Source organism: Pseudocercospora fijiensis (genome assembly GCF_000340215.1).
Source record: "Pseudocercospora fijiensis CIRAD86 unplaced genomic scaffold MYCFIscaffold_6, whole genome shotgun sequence".
Classification (NCBI taxonomy): Eukaryota; Fungi; Ascomycota; class Dothideomycetes; order Mycosphaerellales; family Mycosphaerellaceae; genus Pseudocercospora; species Pseudocercospora fijiensis.
The window spans coordinates 4,353,397-4,370,395 of record NW_006921537.1 but is presented as its reverse complement, the minus strand read 5'-3'; positions in this window follow the sequence as shown (position 1 = coordinate 4,370,395).

Genomic DNA, 16,999 nt, shown 5'->3' with positions numbered 1-16,999 from the left:
TAGAAATCTAGATACAGAAGATTAGCGAGTTAGCTAACGACCCGAAGAAGTAGAGTAGTAAGACTATCGATAATTTTAATCGTATATAGACCTATATAGCTAGCGGAGTAGTAAAACTAATAAGATACTTAGTATTACAATATCGTACCTTATAGAGAATAAGTATATTCTAGAGGGCGGGTTAAAGAAGGGTATAATCTACTACGACAAGCCTCTAGATCTAGACGATATCTTTAAGAATATATACGAGGATAAAGCCTATATATAGATCCTAAGGAACCTAGCCGATCCGACTACTAACGGCGAGACTACTAATAGCGGGCCTAAGACTATTAAGATTATAGAAATTAGCAAGAAGACTGCCTTATTCTATATTAATAAGGCTATCGTATATACTTTCCCGAAAGCCGTTAAAGCTATATTTAAGAAGGAGGCGGCAGAGGCTAGTAACGACGATAACGATAGTAATACCGTTAGTCGTCTAAAGTAGCTAGTTGTAGATAAGATGCCGGCGACATAGACTAAGGTGCTTTCTATACTACTATCCTTTAATAATAAGGCTACGATTGTAGGCATATATATAGTCTAGGGTAATATCCTTCTTAACTTTATAGACCTAGATCGAGATAAGGACTTTAAAGACGGACCTAATAGACCGCTAATTATCTGCAATAGCGACTAGATAACTGTTCTACGCGGCCTTTCTATCCGTAATAAGAGTATTAAGAGCGACGATACGTACGATAAGCGAGACAATCTCTTATTCTCTCCTACCTAGTTCTATACTATAATAAACTACGGCCGTATATTACTACGGACCTATTAGGACAATAATAGAGATAGGGAGCTATTACTAGTATCCTAGACGTTAAAGGCTAATACTGCCTTTTATTATAGAGATAATAAGATTAGTAAGGATAAGGCTAAGTTCTTCGAGGTTTAGTAGCTATTAAAGACGAGCTTCCGATCTCGTATTATCGGTCTCTTTATTTATTAGCTTATCGATAAAGGCCGAGTAATTATCGCTAGCTAGGTTAATCGTATAGAAATAGTAGAGGCCGCTATCTCTCGACTTACTCGCGATTAGTATATCTATCTTATCGATAAGATATATAACGATACGTTGTCTCTATCTGCCTAGCGCGGCTAACCTAGAACAGATCCGTAGTTTACGACAATATCTCGAATACTAAAGGAGATTAAGCAATTCCTTACGTTACGCAAGTCTATCCGTAATATAGATATCGGCTATCTTCGTAGATTAGTCGACTTCCTTATTCTATTATTCTTTAGTGCTCGTTAGGGCAATTATAGCCGCCTAATAACCTACCTACGCTAGCTGCTTAATCCTAGTGCTAATCTAGTAGCACAAAAGGCAATCCTAATATTAAGTGTAATCTCTATAAACGGTAATAAGGGATATACTATCGTAGCTAATAAGTGTCTTAAGCTCTATAATTACGAGTACTCTAAGGATATTAACCGATACGCTAATTCGACCTATAATATATAGGCTACATTTAAGAAGGTAGTATTAAACCGGGAGCTATCTAGAGTCTTACGCACTATAAATTATAATAACTAATATAACTAGGATTAAGCTAAGTAGCTACTATATCTATAAGGATACCTCTATCGACGTATTTAGCAGAGCTAAGAAGCTATACTCTAATAGATATATAAAGCTATATAGAAATCCTAGTAGTAACGTCTCTAATAATATCTAGCAGCTCGGAGGCATATAGATCTTAGAAAAGGTAGCCGACTTTAACGAGGGCAATACGTAGTATTATTAGGGTCGTAGTACCGTATCGATAGACGAGGAGATAGAGGCTGCTACTATTGCTAGTCGTATAACTATAGCTACCGGTAATCTTAGTGCTATCGAAGACTCTACTATTAATACTAGCGACTCTATATAGGCTAATACGGTCGATCGGCGTAATAGATAGCTAGGAGACGAGTAGGGAAACGAGTAGGAAGACGAGTAGGGAGACGAGTAGAGAGACGAGGCGCTACCGACTACCTATCTTAACGAGCTTAACTAAGAGGGTAACACATTTAGTATATAGAAATCTAACCTACTATATCTATCGCTTAGCTACCGTTCCTTGCTATACTAGTTAATATAGGCTATTAGCTTCTAGTACTACTATAGCTTTATCTTCTAGTACTTTATCTTCTAGTACTAGGCGTACGATAATAGCTTAGTAGCTAGCTAGGCGTACGATAATAGCTTAATAGCTAATAGCTCCGTAGACTAGGCGGTTAGCGGCGAAGTAGTAGCGGTAGACTAGAGTGCGTGCCTAGCGGCGAAGTACTAGTAGCGGTAGACTAGAGTACGTACCTCGTCGGGGATATAGGCATACGATAATAGCTTAATAACTAGCGTTAATCTAACTAGCGGCAGTCGGAGTCTTAGTTAGAGTAGCAGTCTCTACTATTAGCTTCGCTTTAGACTTAGTTCCTGTATAAATTTGGAGCGCCTAATACTAAAGGAGGCCTCCGGTAATTTTAGTAAAGAGCTACGTTAGCTAACGAGCGTAGAGCATATTCTAAATAGTCGTTATAATTATCGTACTAAAGAGCTTTCTAAACTAGCTATAGCCTAATACGAAGTCCTTGCCTGTGCCTCTGGTCGCTAGCAATTCTAGCCTTAGTGTTAGGGCTAAAGAGGCTATACGTGATTAGCATGTAACTAGGCTAAGTGAAGCTAGGGTCTTAGTGCCTTAGGTAGGGCTTAGCGCTTAGCAATAGGCCAACTTGCCTGCCTTCCTCCCTCTCCTCTTAGATCTCTATCGAATACTACTTGTACCTACTACTACCCTATCTACCTGCCAACACACCCTTCTTATATAGTATTCGATCCACCCTTTGAGGGCAGCAGCTAGATAGTCCTTATTTCAAGCTTTTAGCGGTATAGCTACGAACAAGACTAATCTAACTATATTGCGCCCGAAGAACGGGACCTATACGTACTATTCTATCGAAACAACCGTACTAATTATCAAGCAAGGCCTTCTGCACGGCCTGTTGTACTGAGTTAATCGTACTAGACTAATATCTACTAATTCCGCTATATCCGCACCTTAGGGGCTAACAATACATTATTATTGTTACCCCCTATTACAATAGCCGGCTTATTACGAAGCAACAACAACCGTGCTGCCGCTAGCAGCGCTAGCAACGATAACGCTAGTAGCATAGTACCTACTAAAGTGCCTACTAAGGTACCTGCTAAAGTACCTGCTAAAGAGCCTACTACTAGGCCTGCCGAAGAACCTGTAATTCTAGGTAACGACTAAGAGTTGCCTATTAACGATATTCTTAACAACATTGTTAACCGTCGATATAGCTAACTAGCCTTTAGCCCTCAACTATTAGGGAGACTTCAAGAAGCTACTTAAAATAGGCTTACTACCCTATATTAAGAATAGCAGCTAAAGGATAACCTCCTCGAGCTCCGTCGCCTTTAAGGAGCCCTAACGACTACTACTAAACCTATAGCAGGACCTTCTTTACTACCTATCTAAAAGAAGGATGCTAAGCTTAAGGACTGTACCGTATTTAACGGCTCTAGTCGCAAGCAATATAATAATCACATACGCGATTGTAAGCTTAACTAACGAAATATACCGAGGGCTCTTCTAGACGACTATTTATTAGTTGTCTACGCTATGTAGTATATCGATAGCGACCTAAAACGTACCTAGGATAACTATTTTGATTCCCTCGATGATTAGACCGCCGTTTAGTAGCAAACCTACAAAACTATTATGCTAGACACCCTTAGAAACCCTATACTAAGGCAACAATATGCTTAGGACCTGTATCTTCGAGCTAAATAGAAGACTCATTAATCGGCTCGCTTATTTAAGGCCTATTTAAAAACCCTTAAAGACGACCTTCCGCCTAAGACTAATTCTATATAGATCTCGGAAATACGCCCTAAGCTTAGGTAGGAGCTTATTCTCGAATTAGACCGTCGCCGTGTGTTCGAACAAGCTAACCTAATACGCATTCAATTTATAGTCGAAGTGGAAACAGCCGAACGAGCTGTCTAGCTCTAATAACGACTAGAATCGAGGATCCGACTAGCTAGTGCTAACCGTAGTAACCGTAGCCGCGGAGGAAACCAAGGTTCCTACTATAACAACAATACTAATAATAGGAACAGTAATAGCGACCGTAGAAGAGGCCGTAGCCGGCGGCTATATAGAGGAGGCCGCGATAGGGGCCGTAGAAGGGGCTCGTATCCCTATAATGCTAACCGCTCGGCTAACAATAGCAATAATAGCTACGGCAACCTACTAACCGGATTGAAGTGCTTTAACTATAATAGTACTAGCTATCTCCTAGGCTAATGCGACAAACCTAGGGATTAGGGGCGGATTAACCGTGCCTCCGCTAAGTATAAGAAGCACCTCTTAGCCGCCAACGCTACCCCTATAGGCTAACCTTCGAAAAAAGAGTAAGCGCCGCACTAACTGTTAGCCTTGTACGGCGTAAGACTATCGACATTGTGCTAGCTATTATACGTACCTATCTTATATCTAGGCGCGACACTAACTATAAGGCAAAGGTTATACTAGACCCTAGAAATTCAGTTAGCGCCCTTATTAACTATCGCTTAGCTAAGCAATTAGACCTCCGACAATTGCCTAGAACTGATATGCTAACCCTTGCTTGGTTTAATAACGCTCGGCACTTAACCTATAGGGCCTACTATATTCCTCTAGTTCTAAAAGACGACCTCGGAAATGAACGCCTACTGAACTTTACTACTTACGCGGTAGATATAGACAGCCTCCTATCCGACATTGTTATTAGCAACCCTATTCTTAAGTACTATACTGTAGTTATAGACTTAGGCAGTTAACAATAGCGATTTGGAATCGCTAGAAAAGAGGATATTAAGCACATCGATATTAGCGAATGTCCTAATAATATTAGGGTCCTGTTTATTAGCAACCTAACCCCCGCCTTAGCTAATCTAACTGCCGACCTGCTCGGTAGTAATAACGATGAACTAGTGCCCCCTAATAGCATAGATCCTAAACAACTTAAGCGTATACTAGAACCTATTCGAGAGACCTATATTAATATGTTTAAATACTACTTAGCATCGACATTGCCTATATTTAAAGAGACGGGTTATAAGATTGATATTATAGAAGGCAAGGAGGTTCCTTTTGGCCCCCTCTACAACCTTAGTAAACGAGAGCTTGCTATACTACGTAAGTACCTAGAGGAAAACCTAGCTAATAGTCGAATTCGATATAGCAACAGCCCTGCTAGTGCACCTATCCTGTTCGTACTAAAGAAGGATAGCGGCCTGCGTTTATATATTAATTATAGAGGGCTTAACGCTGTTACTATTAAAGACCGCTATCTACTCCCGCTTATTAATAAGACCCTCGACCGCCTTTCTAGTACCTACTACTATACTATATTAGACATTAAGGACGCCTATTACCGCATCCGTATTCGCAAGGGCGATGAATAGAAGACAGCCTTCCGTACTCGCTATAGCTATTTCGAGTACTTAGTTATACTATTCGGGCTAGCTAATGCCCCTACTATATTCTAGTCCTATATTAATCGGGCCCTTTCGGGCCTATTAGACTATCTCTATATAGTTTACCTAGATAACATCCTAGTTTACACACATTTACCTAATATTGCAGAACACTAGGCCGTAGTGCGTAAGGTCCTCGACCGCCTACGAGCCTATAGACTATATTGCAAACCTTCTAAATGCACCTTTGCTACTAAAGAGGTGTTATTCCTTAGCTTCCTCATTTCAACCGAGGGTGTTAAGGCTAATCCTAATTGGATTAAAACAATTACTAAATAGCCTGTTCCTACGTCTATTAAGGAGCTTTAATCGTTCCTCGGCTTCGCTAATTTCTACCGCCGTTTTATTAAAGGCTATTCGAGGTATATAATGCTATTAACTAAGCTTACTAAGACTAAGGCAAACCCTTCTAGAGAGTTTAGGTAGACTAACAAAACACAAGCCGCTTTTGACGGTCTAAAGAAGCGGTTTACTAAAGTCCCCTTGTTATACTATTTCGTGCTAAGCAAGCAGATCCGGATTAAGACTAACGCTTTACAGTTCGCTGTATTAGCTATTATGTTACAACAGGCTAATAACACCTATTAGCACCCGATTGCCTTCTTTTTACGAAAGATAATCGATATAGAGCGTCGCTACGAGACCTACGAGCAAGAGCTCTTAGCTATTGTCGAGGCCTTTAAGCATTAGAGGCACTATCTCGATAGTGCATAGCACACCATTTAGGTCTATACAGACTATAACAACCTCCGTAGCATTACCAAAGTTACTAGGGTTATAGGTCGACAGGCTAGATAGGCCGTCTACCTCGCCGGGTTTGATTTTAATATATTATATCGGCTAGGCGTAAGCAACCCTGCTAATAGCCTATCGAGGCGACCTAATTACGATAGCGAGACCTAATATATTAATTCTTTGTTTCTAACCCTGTAGTATAAGATTGCTATAGCCTGTATTGTTAATAAGCAAGCGTAGGATAAGCGGACTTCCGGACCCCGCGGCGGCAACAAATACTATAGCGGAGTTGTCGTTCTTCTAGTGTACGTTAAGAAGGACGTAGATCGCTCGAGCTATAATAACTCGATTAAAGATATTGCTATCTATAGCGACAGTACTATAGAAGAGGTTGTAGTAGTTCTAGCTACTAGTACTATTAGATATATACAATGCGTACCTCGTTCGATAGTACGGGTGCTATTAAATAACCTTGCAAATAGGGATAGTTAATCGTTTATAGATAAGCTGTTGCGTGCTTAGCAGAGGGACGCCTTTGCTATCGAGCGCATTAATAAGCTTGTAAGTAGGCGGGCGACTCGATCTAGCAAGAGTAACAACAATTAGTCGATCGACGATAAAGGTTACCTAAAGTTCAAGGGCAGGTATTATGTCCCCGCTAAACAATCGATTAGATAAGAACTTTTAAAGAGGCACTATAATAGTAAGCTCGCTAGTTACTATAGTATAGAGAGGTCGTACGAGTTACTATCGCGTACATACTACTAGCTAAATAGTAAGCGGCATATAAAGGAGTATATGCAGACCTGTGTAGTATACTAGCGAGTTAAAGCACTAAAGCACTTACTATTTAGCGAGTTGTCTTCACTTCCTATTCCTAGGAAGCTATTTGCTAAGCTTATAATAGACTTTATTATAGGCCTTCCTCCTGCTAAGCGTAGGGGTAGCAAGGATATATATAATGCTATCCTTGTTATAGTAGATCGATTTACTAAAGGCGCTCGATATATCCCGGCGCGCAAGGATTAGACTGCTATTAATATAGCAGAGGCGCTATAGACTAATATCTTCTATACCTATTAGGGAACCCCTAAGGGGATCGTGTCCGATCGTAGATCGATACTAACATCTTACTATTAGAGCGAGATTTGCTTGCAGCTGAGACTAAAGCATCGGCTATTAATAGCCTTCTATCTATAGACTAACGGTCAAACAGAGAGGCAGAATGCCACCCTATAGCAGTACCTACGCAGTTACATTAACGAGAACCCTAACGACTAGGTTAACCTCCTGCAACTAGCTGAATTCGTATATAATAATAGTGTCCACTTATCGACTAAGGTATTACTATATATAGCTATAATAGGCTAGAACGCTGCTATACTACAAGACCTACTATCGCTCGAGGCCGAGCGTAAGGAAAGGGAAGCGCGTTAAGTACCGGAAACACTAGCGGCAATAGAACGTGTCTAGAAGATACGAGAAATCTATGCTAAGATAGCTAAGAAGCTAATAAGGGCTTAAGAGTACTAAAAGGCCTACTACGATAAGCGCTATACACTAATAACCTTCAAACAAGGCGATATAGTTATACTAAGCACTAAGAACCTCCGTATCCGTAAACACCTATTACCTAATAGCAAAATAAGACCTAAGCTTGCACCGAGATATATTAGCCTATTCCGTATTCGAGAAGTTAAGGGCTCTTCCGTATAGGCCTATTAGTTATAGCTTCTACCCTATTACACTATCTATAACACCTTCTATATATCCCTCCTTAAACTATACTACTAGCGCGAAGGCGATAGAGCGCCTACTAAGTTAGAAGAAGTCTTGGCTAATAGTGAAGAACTGTAGTCTATAGAGCGCATACTAAAGCATCGGACTAGACAAGGCAAGAAGGAGTACCTCCTAAGATAGCAAGGCTACTTACCTAAATAGGACTCGTAGGAGGCTAAAGACTCTTTTAAGGATATAACTGAGTTGTTAGACGAGTATTAGACTAGTATAAAGGACAAGAAGAAGGTTAAGAGGCTATAATGTCGCTATTAGGGCCTAGGATTAATGCTACCCCCGGGGTGCTATTAGCTAACTAATTAGAGACAAGCAATTATTAGTAACAAAGGACAATAAGACTATATTAGGCGCGCTACGACGCGTTAATTAATTAATCGTATACTCTTTTAAGGACTCTACCTCTTTACTAACGCGCCCTGCAGGTCCCCCTTTTGTTCCTTTATTCTATCGAGGCCTCGAGGCCTAGGCGATCGGCGAGGACGGCGTCGCGCTTGTAACGGCGCGGCCGGCGCGGCTATGTTAGTAACGGTGTTGCCGAGTTGTTGTTAGTTAAAGAAGGAAATTAGAAGAAGGTAAAGTTAGCGCTAAGACGACTAGCGCTGCTATTGTTAATATTACTTACTGTTGTCGCTACGCCTATAGACACAACCTTACCTGCACTACGAGCCTAAGGCACCTTTAATTAAAACTTTAATCAAAAGCTTTAAGCCTGTCAAAGGTTTAATTAAAACTTTAAGGCTAAGTTAAAACTTTAACTAAGTCAAAAGATTAAGCGACTAATAGACTAACTAAGGGCAAAAACTATAGAGCTAAGCTAGCCGGGGTCGATCTTGCGGACAATAGGTTACTCCTCGATCTATCTAACCCTTTAAGCGAGGCGAACCTCTACTACTATACTTATAATAGCCTTCACCTATAGAAACTAGAAGAACTGAGTTTTTTAAAAAGAGATAATTAGTTAACACTTAAAGGCTGCCAAACCTAACTAATTAGGCTAGTGAAACTACGATAGTAAATAATAGCCCTCGTAATAATAAGAACAACCCTCGGAACGGACAACCCTCGGAAGCGGACATTGCTAGGTCTTTTAAGAGTAGACGCAAAGAACTCGATACGACATTACTTAGAACGGAGGTAGTGCTACAATACCTCGTACGTCTACCTGTTATAGTAGGGAAGACGCGCTCGTATTGTAATTAGTCGAAGGCCTTTAATTCTTGTAGATATATATTACTTTATAGTTTATTGTATATAGATAGATAGATATTTCATTTGCCTGTTGTAGTGCCTTTCGGCCTATGTAGGTCTGTTTCTATATATTATTTTAGGTAGGAAACTAACTTGGTTAGTAAAAACCTCCCTCCTATCCTATTTATAAGTGTTAATCTTCCTCGTTTCCTTGTTTTCCTTCCTCTAAGGTACACTAGTGTTATAGTTGTTACCCTCTAACTACCTTGCCTACTGCCCTGCCCTTCTTTCCCCCTCTTCTTCCCTCCTTCTTATCTACTCCTTAGTTTCCCTTGCTAGTACGAATTGTTATACAAATCCCTATTTAATGATCCACTTTACTATCCTCTTTAGGTCTTCTTTGCTCTAGATTAGCTTGTCGTATTCCCTTTCTATTGCTTTTAGTCTCTAATTACTTCTGCCTTCTAACTATTAAGGGCAGACTAGTAGTATATGCTTAGGGTTCTAAGATTAGTAGCTACATTAGTAAGCTCTGCTTTTAATTCCTAAGACGTTTCTTCTAAACAGGTAAGATCTGAGTCTAATATGTTTAGATCTAATTTAGATAGCTAGGCTTACCTCGGCCCTGTTTAGATCCTTATAGAGCTAGTAGTTGTATTAACTAAATTTGATTAGTGCCTTTAGGGTTCCTAGTCTAACTTGTGTTTTGTTCTATTCCTGCTCCTATAGGTGTCTAGCAATTAATTCTACTAGGCTTTGTTTCTCTCCCTTCGGCTTGTCTTCCTTTAGTCTTGTATTTAGTCCCTAAAGCTCTTTCTCTAGCATTTCTCTTATTAAGACTCTATATTGCTCTAGGTCTTTAACTTTCTAGGGAGTTATTTATAGTCTATCTCGCCTCCTAGTCCTAATATACTAGGCTTTTATCTTATCTAGTGCCTTTTAGATAGTCTGTTAGGCTAGGTATTCTATTGTCTTTGCTATATATTAGTGTCTTAGTCCCTTAAAGTATTGTTTAACTAGTAGGATCCCTAATTCTATTTCTACTACCCTTGTTAGTATAGTTTTATATACTCCTAGGATTTTCTTTAGGCTTTAGGGTTAGGACCTACTAACTAGTTGCTCAATCCTCTTTAGTGTTTTCTCCTAGGCTGTCTATATCTATACTCTATATAGTATTACTAGCTTAACAATTGCTTTATATATAACTTTAGCTTTCTCGAATATAGCCCCCTATATAGAGGCTATAAGCCTATTAATGGATTGTATATTAGTATCTGCCCTCTGCTTTGCCTTCTTTACTTATAGTCCCTAATTTAGTTTTAGATCTAGCTAGATCCCTAGTACCCTAAGCTCTGCTAATAGTTAGGTCTTAAAGCCTTAGATAGTAATTGATTGCTTTATATTGTAGATTGATTTAGCCTTACTAAAGTAGATAAGCTAGTACTTTTTTAGGGCGAACTTTACTCTATACCTCCTTGCCTATTTTTTATACTCCTAGTGTTTCTCTTCTAGGATCTTGTAGTTGGTTTCTATTGTCTTAGACTAGGCTAGGATGTTTGTATTATCTATAAACCCTAATACTAATGTATTTTTTAATTCTAGGAGTAGGAGTAGGTCTACTATAAAGATAAGGAAGAGGATTAGGGAGAGTGTTAATCCTTAGGGGATTCCCTTTTTAGTTAGTATTAGGTCTAACTTGAATTTGCCTAGAATAAGCTACGTTAATCTTTCCTATAGGAAGGACTAGATAAATTGGACTATCTAGTTTAGTATAGCTTTCTATTTAAGTATATATAGGAGCCTTTTATAGGAGACATTATTAAAGGCTCCTAAAATGTTAAGGGAGAGGAGGGTTGCTACCTAGTTTTAACTATAGTACTAGATATACTTAATCTATTCTATAATTAGTTCTATAGCTATTAGTATTAACCTCTTCTTTCTTCCTTCTATCTAGCCTTTAGGAAGGATGTTCCTTTCCTCGGTAAAGGTTGTTAGCCTTTTAGCGACAATTTTTTCTAGTACCTTGCCTATTATATTAAGTAGGGCTATTAGTCTATAGGCCTTAAGCTATATATAGTCTTCCTTCTAGGGCTTCCTTAGCACTACTGTTAGGGACTTCCTAAATAGTCTTAGGTAGTGTCCTAGTGCTAGGCTTTGTAAAAAGATATTAGCTAGTACTAGGGCTAGCCCCTTCCTATATACTTTTAGAAGTTTGTTATAGATCTTGTCTTCTCCTAGTGCCTTATTGCCTAGAATTTTCTTTAGGATCCTTTTAATAGTTTCGGGTTTGACCTAGGTGTCTCTTAGTATACCTAGTAGTAGAGTCTCTTATTCTTTCTCCTTTATATCTAATAGGTCTACTTGTACTTTTCTATAGAAGAAGTATTAGCCTAGGGCTCTTGCTTTCCCTTCTATTATAGTCTATATTTGTCCTTATTAGTCTATAATGTCCGGGAATTGTAGTAGTATATCCTTATTCTATTTAGGTCTCCTTGCCTATTTAGCTATCCTCTATATCTCCTCTAGTTTCTTTATAATTATTCCTATTATAGATCTCTATTCTTATATCTTATCTTTCTTAATCTAGATCTTCTTTTCCTAGCAGGCTTTATTATAGTTGTCCTATGCTTCCTAGGTATAGGTTTATGTCTACTACCTCCTAGCCTTCCTTACTGCTTTAACCTTCCTTATATACTTACTAGTCTAGTATAGTTACTAGTATAGTAAATGTTTCTTTGCTAGGGTATACTTTCTAGCTACCTGTTTTAGGATTCCTATTAGTTCTTCTACTACCTTATCAATGTCCTCTAGCCTTAGTAGGTGCTTTATTAAGAGTTCCTCTAGTTTTAGGTCCCTTTCTAGTTCCTCCCTAATCCTGCCTTATTAGGTACCTTTCTAGTTAAGCTTCTCCTCTAGTTCCCTTTCCTAATTGGCTTAGATATTTAGCTTAATCTGCACCGGGAAGTAGTCTAATAATTCTTCTAGTTCCTAGTTAATCCTGTATCTTATAATCCTATTCCTAATCTAATATAATACAAAGTATAGGTCTAGTATACTACTGCTTCCTCTTGCCTCCTAAGTAATTAGTCCCTTTAGGGTAACAATTTCTATTCTTTCCCTCTCTAATATATTAATTAGTCTTCCTACTAGGAAGTAGTAAGCTAGGGTAAAGTCTAAGCCCTAGAGGGGGTAGTAGAGGTTGAAATCCCTAAGCAGGATTTAGTAGGTATTCCCCTAGATAACTCTAGGTAGTCTTTCTAGGGTTTTTAGTTAGGTACTGCTTCTTAAGTCTAGTAGTAGGTTGTATATACAGTAGACTTAGAGTGTACCTTAGGATGTTTCTACTTGAACTAATATTAGGTCCCTATCCTCCTATAGTATAGCCTGCTAGGTTTCTATATCTATCTCCTTGCTAATGTAGATGTATATCCTTAGGGCTCCCTAGTTGTAGATAATTAGGTAGTATCTTAGGTCTTTGACTATTGCTAGTCTCTTTGTATATAGGTTAAGCTAGGGCTCTTAGATTGCAATAATATAATATTCTTTTAGGTTTAGTACTTGAAGGAAGCTCCTCTATACCTTATCTTTGCTCTTGTTATTATTATACTATATAATGTTCAGTAATATTGCAATGTTTATTAGGTTTTATCTATATTATTTCCCTATGAGTTTTCCTTTAGTCTTCCCTTACCTTAGACTAATATTTGACTAAGCTTTATCTGCCCTACTTCCTTTCCTACAATATTAAGGTATCTTAGTCTCCCTAGTTGCTAGTAACTCTCTTGTACTAGTAAAGCCCTAAATGTAAACCTATTATCTTATCTGGACCTCTTTTATAGTACTTAGCTAGGTTGCTTCTACACCTAGCTGCCCTAGCTTATTGTATATCTTTTTAGTGTATTGATTCTAGCTTCCTTTGCCTTCCTAGCTACCTATATTCTTACTAGGCATTCCTTCGCCTAAGAGGGGTATCTTTTAGTGCAGTATATATATCTTGCTTCTCCCTTGTATGCTTTGTATTCTTTAACCTAGTAATCCCCTATATAATAGGAGTAGGTGTTAGTTGTCTTTATACACTTAGCTGCTAAGTGTCTATAGTATTAATATTTGAAGCACTGCATTATCCTATAGTTGCTTCTATATATCTTTGTTTCTAATCTTTTAAAGTCCTAGAACAACCCCTAGTCTAGTACTATATTAGCTTGCTCTACGCTCCCTACCTAGATAATTAGGGAAGACTGCTTCTTAGTCTCTTCGATTTTCCTTTTAATCTATGCCGCTTTTGTAATCTTTAGGCCTAGGCATATAGCCTAGTTTTGTCTCTATAGGCTCTTAATATCCTGTTCTTCCTTAAAGCTTCTTGTTATACTATAGGCTATAATTATGAATTGCTGTTAGGAGACCTTTACTATTTTCCCTATCTTAGTTGTCTATTCTTTTTGTGTTTCTAGCTTCTTTTTGTCCTACTCTTATACTATAAACAGCTTAATTACCCCTTTACCTTCGTTCCTAGCCCTAATTACCTCTTTAACTGTAATTCTTTCTATAATCTCTTTCCCTATAAGTCCTTAGATTTCCTTTTGCTCCTGCAGGTCCGTAATATAGACTCTAACTACTGTCCTCGGGGGTTTTAGCGCCTCCTAACTAGCTACTGCTGCCTAGGTGCGGTAGTTTAGGCTTATCTCCTACTATTTCTTCGTAATGTTTGCTACGACTGTATTAGCTACCTTTGTAATTACGTAGCTTGCCTAGTTGTAGATTGCTTTCAGTCCTCTAAGGAGTTCTAAGATTATTATCCTATATGCCCTCTTAGGGGTTCTTCTATCTTCCGCCTTTAGTACCTCCTCTGCCCTAGTATATAGTGCTTTCCATTCGTCCTCCCTTCCTTACTAACTGTCTTCCCTTCGTCTCTAATTGTTCGCTACTATCTCCTTCCTTTAATTCGTCCTTTATAGACGTAAAGTCGCGGTATAGTATATAGGCGTTAATTATAGCCGAGTCTAGTAGGAAATGTTTATTGTATATAGAGATAGCGCAGTTAGAGTTATACTTTGTATTGTTTAGAGGTGAGGTTTGATATAGTTATATAATTAGGTAGTTAAGTGTTCAATTTAGCGCGGGCTAAGTAGCTTATTAGACTTGCTAAGTTAGCGGCAATAGAGGTCGTAGAATATAGACAGGCTACGAGGGCGCGGCCTTTAGAAGGGAAGCGTATATTAGGGCTAAAGAGGCTATACGTAATTAGCATATAACTAGGCTAAGTGAAGCCAGGGTCTTAGTGCCTTAGGCAGGGCTTAGCGCTTGGCAATAGGCTAACTTGCCTGCCTTCCTCCCTCTCCTCTTAGATCTCTATCGAATACTACTTGTACCTACTACCACCCTATCTACCTGCTAATATACCCTTCTCACACTTAGGCATTTAACTAGTAGCAGTCGGCGGGTATAGCCTTAATAATAGGTACGGTTATATATTGCCGTTATTAATGCCTTACTATTATCGTATAAATAGCGCAATACTATTAGTAGAGGCAAAGCTTACCTACGCGGCGTATATAGATATCTGCTTTCTAACTTCTTCTTCTTTATTATTATATATATACTAATATACTAATACCCCTAGCAATATACTAGCTGTCGGCGTATATAATAGTATCGATACCCCTTTATCGTATATAGGTAGCTCTATAGCGATTAACACTATCTCCTAACTAGCTCTACGACTTGCTACTAATAGAACCGCTTAAGTTAGTTAAGGTTCCTCGATCGGTAGAGAGTGTTTAGTCCTTCTTTTAAGCTCTCCGATAGGCTTTACTAAGCAAGACGTTACAAAGGCGACTCTCCTAGCGAGTAGGATGTTTTCTATAGCTTTAGCGGGCGCCGACTACGTAATTAACTAAAAGAGCATAGTGGTTATTAGAATATCGCAGTCTTAGTATAAACTATAGAGGTCTTAGATAGATTAGCGGAGGTAAAAACTCTTTAGTAAGGTATATCTATAATGCGGCTAACGGTCTAACTCGGTAAAAACTCTTTAGTAAGGTATACCTTAAGTAGCGGCTCGATAGCGACTCTCCTACTAAGTAGGTTAATAGGTTCGTAGTATTGCTATAGGTCTAACTCGGTAAAAATTCTTTAGTAAGATATACCTTAAGTAGCGGCTATAGGCTTCCTACGTTCGGATTCTTTATAGGATAATATACGCGTATCTAGTTAAGTCGGCGTAACGCCTTCGTTAGGACTATTAGTTATAATAACCTTAGTCGTTACGTAAGAGCCTCTAGTATACTTAAGACTAAAGGCGCTTAGTCTTAGTCTTTACTACTATACGACTATAGCCCTTTGCGTATTAAGACTGCTATTCGACTATAGTACGTACCGATCCGAAAGCATATTAAGACTATATAGTACGCCTCCTCTTCTAGTAAGCGTATTAATATTGCTATACGACTGCAACGCGCTCGATAACCCTTTTCTACGGTATCTCTAATACTAAGGGCGCGGTTACACTCTATTATTATCTAGGCACTAATAAGTATCGCTTTAGCGAATAAGCTGTTATTATTTCGCTTAATAAGTCCCTTTCTATATACCTCGCGTACTATAGTTAGTAATAGAATACGTTAATTGTTACGTATTGCGCGTAGTATATAGGCTATATATAATTCTAGTAGGCTTCGGAGTATATGCTTCTATAGCCGCTTAGTACCGCTAGTTAATTAGATCCCTAGACGCTACTATTCGTTTTCTCTGCCTTATATAGTAACTAGTTATCGGAATAATCGTTCTAGGGAGAGTCTAAGTAATAGAGGGCGTTAACGTAAGAGGGCTATCGTAGCTTCTCGAAGGGCGCTTTTACGAGCGCTCGATATATATTATTGCCCTATATATCTATCCTTGCCGTATATATTATACTACTAATAGCTGCGGTATAATAAGTATAGTACTAGTATTGCTAGTATTGCTAGTATCGCTAGTATCGCTAGGATTAGTAACTTCTCGGATTTCGGAGGCGGTTCTTAGTGCCTAAGGCGGCTGTCGTTATCGTATTAGATACTTTTGTTAGCGCTATTTGCTAGAAATGCGCTTAATCGACGTATCTCGCTATATTAGTAATATACTATTATAAAAATCGTAAAAGTCGGTATTATAAATACGCGGAAGGAAGCAGCTATAACGTTTAATCCTACTAATTAAGCGCTCTACTATAGTAAATCTAGAGTCTTAGCGGGACTCGGTATTCTTATTGCTTCCTCGAATTTACGCTTCTCGCCTAGCTCTTATATACGATTTAACTATCGATACCTACGACTATCGATATATACGACTATCTATAAACTATTATTATAAAGGATACAATAGAAAAGCCTACTTAGCGAGCTTATAAGGACACGATAGAAAAGCCTACTTAGCGAGCTTATAAGGATACGATAGAAGAGCCTACTTAGCGAGCTTATAAGGATATAATAGAAGGGTAGTAAGGAAGGACCTTATTAAATACTAATTCTAGTACTAATTCTAGCGCTATCTCTAGTGCTAATTCTAGCGCTATCTCTAGTACTATTTCTAGCGCTAATTCTAGTATAGGCTATAGCTAGTTTATTACACGCTAGCTCTCTTAGAAGCAGCTTAACTAGGTAGGGTTAGCGGCGACGGCTTAGTAATCCTATCGGCGAGCTACCTAGTAACTAGCCTATAAGACGG